This window comes from Parasteatoda tepidariorum, chromosome 3, assembly GCF_043381705.1.
Source record: "Parasteatoda tepidariorum isolate YZ-2023 chromosome 3, CAS_Ptep_4.0, whole genome shotgun sequence".
Lineage (NCBI taxonomy): Eukaryota > Metazoa > Arthropoda > Arachnida > Araneae > Theridiidae > Parasteatoda > Parasteatoda tepidariorum.
In genome coordinates, this window is record NC_092206.1 from 55,214,107 (window position 1) to 55,217,066 (window position 2,960).

A 2,960-nucleotide genomic window follows, 5' to 3' on the forward strand; every position below is an offset into this window, starting at 1 on the left:
AGGCAAAAAACAAACCAAAAAAGAAATGCCTGAAAAAGAGCAGCAATGAAGGCTAAGTAAGAAAATTGAAAGATATCAAAACAAAATAGTCTTTGAAATTTCTAATAAATCGCCTTTCAATTCCTCTGACAATAAGCAGGCTTAGTTACATTCAAGCTTGCCTTTCATAGTAATGAATCATTGAATTTCATAGTAATTTTATTTTAGCATAACCTGTTCAAATATAATTTGCAAACTATAATGTGCATACTTTTTTTTAATTTTCTTTTTGGCAAGGCTTCTAAAAATAAATATTAAGCACTGATTTTGTGAATTAAGTTATTTGCTTAGAGAGAGATATCACCAGTTTTTAAATAGGGATCTTAATCTTAAGAATATTTACTTTCAGCAACAGCGAAATAAAAAATTATGTGGTCCTTGACTATCAAGATGAGCGTATAATTCAAGCCAAAGAATTACATAGATTGACTGCTCTCTTAATTATATATCTGTTATTAACTCTGTTATAAAAGCATAATTAATAGATTAATATAATCTGTTTATGATATTAGTCTGTTAATTATGCTTTTATGTGCTCTTATGGAAACTTTTTTTCTGTTGTATCTAATGCCACTTGCACAAGCGAATAGCCATTGGCCCAGCGAAATAAGTTCAGAAGGAGCGATTTTCATTGGACAAAAAAGTACTGAGGAAAAAGCAACTTTACTCAGAGCGCCCCTGGATAGATGGTACTCATTAGTTACAGGGTACCTGCTACATTTTAGATTTTCAAATTCATGATTTTCCATGACTAATTCCAGGGAATTTTTCATGACTTAACGAAGTTATTATTTTCTCTGACAAAAATAAACAATAAATTTAAAAAAGCTTTATAATAACATTAATTGAAATGATAGGTATAACCAAAACTGTTATACTCTGCATCTTCATATTTACAGATTTTAAAAAAACAGAGTAAAGAAAGAGTTGAAAAAGTAAAATAGCTGGAAAAAAAATACAGAAAGAATTATATTCTAAAGATACATTTCTTGTTCATCAGAAAGGAAAGAAATGCTCCTGATTTTTCTGTTCTCATTTCGGAATTTAAAAAAATCGCCAATGGCTGGTTTGCTTCTACTAGAATTTTAAATTGATAAAATTAAAAAAATCATAATAAAAATTCTTAAATCACATTAGTTTAAATGATAATTCGCTTTAGAAATGATGTTTTTTCTTTCATTTTTTAAAAGAACACCATAATTTTTAAAAAAACATGATAAAATCATTTCATATTCTAATAAAATATGACTGAGTGGTGATTTTGTTAGGAATTCAGATGTTTGGAAGAAGATGAAATTGGGGGAGGGGATTCCATTTTAAAAATTAGATTTTTCGGAGACCTAAATCCATGACTTTCCATGATTTTTTTTAAAAAAATAGCAAAAATCATGACATTTCTTGATAAATTTTGTTCAATACTGAAATTCATGACTTTCTAGGTGCGCGGATACCCTGTAGTTAGGTCACTCCCACAATTTAGACATAAACAGGGGTGATGGTGAGCCCCAAGTCAAAATTCCAGAAAATTTCCTGAGTTAAAAAAAAAAAAACTAGTTTAAATTGAAAAAAATTTAAACAAGGTTTTTTTTTCCTTTTTCTCAATATTTCTTACTTTACTTAAAATATATTTAAAATTTTACACATACCTATACCATTTACACATACCTATGATGACCTGGAGAAGCAATTAAAATTTACAAATATGTCTTTCTTTTTTGAGTTTATGATTATAACAACTATTTACTGATAAAAAATGAATATTAATCATGAATATATAATATGCTTATAAAGTATTTCTCTGGCTCTCCCTTACGAACAAATAAAATAAACTGTGTTTTTAAGTTCCACCTTTGAAAATTTGATTTCCGGAAACTTCTGCGATCAATGATTTTTTGAAACGTCTGGATCTCCGATATCCGGAAACTTCCGGATCACTGTTAGCGAAAAATCCGGATTTTCTCCGAAGCTCAATCAGCCCTGCATAAATCTGAATGGAAAGGAAATTTTCTTCAGATTTCTGTACCGCTCAGCAACCAACCACAAGACTACAGATTCCACAAGTATTCAAGGATTGAACTGCCACTCTTCCAGAACAAAGCTCTAACTACTGATGAGTAGCCACAACCTTTTTCTTTTGTTGCTATTACTAATATAGACTAAATAGTATTTCCATGAGGAAAATATACTTCAAAGAATTATAAATGTCTAAAACTAATTTTACAGTTAGTTTTGAATAGAATTGTATCATCATTCTGAGATTTTTTTCACCAAAATTATTTAAAATTAAAATAGTGGTTCAGGAGTATCTTATTACAAAAGCTTAAGTTCACAAGAACAAAATATTTTCGTTAATACAATGAAAAAGCTTTGGAAGAAATCTGCAAACACGAACAAAAATAATGCTAAAATACATTAAAAATATTAAACTGATATCACATCCATGCCTACACAATAAAAGATTTCTTATTATAAGTTCCTCTTAATCAATGACCCCTTTTAACAAAATACTTAAAATTAAATACTCGGCAGATGAATGGAAATTCTCTTATCTCAACGAATTCAATTCTCTTAACGTCATCATTATAAATACTTATTGAAAGATCAAATTTACGAAAGACTTGACAAATTTGAATTAATTTTGATTTATTAAGAAAAAAAAAGAGGAAAAGAAAAACATTTGATTTTTCTTTTTGTTAGCATGTTATTTCTTTTGCAAAAACTCAAATCTAAGCAATGAGAGTCAATTCAATTTCAGAAATATAGCACCAAGAATCAGTAACTCAATGTAAAATTATTTTTTCATTGTAACCATACATGATATGAACATTTGATAGATTTCTAAATAAGATAAAACTAGTAACAGTTTGATGCTCCATGAATATATTCCTTACATCTGCCGGAAGTTTAAAAAATCAACAGTG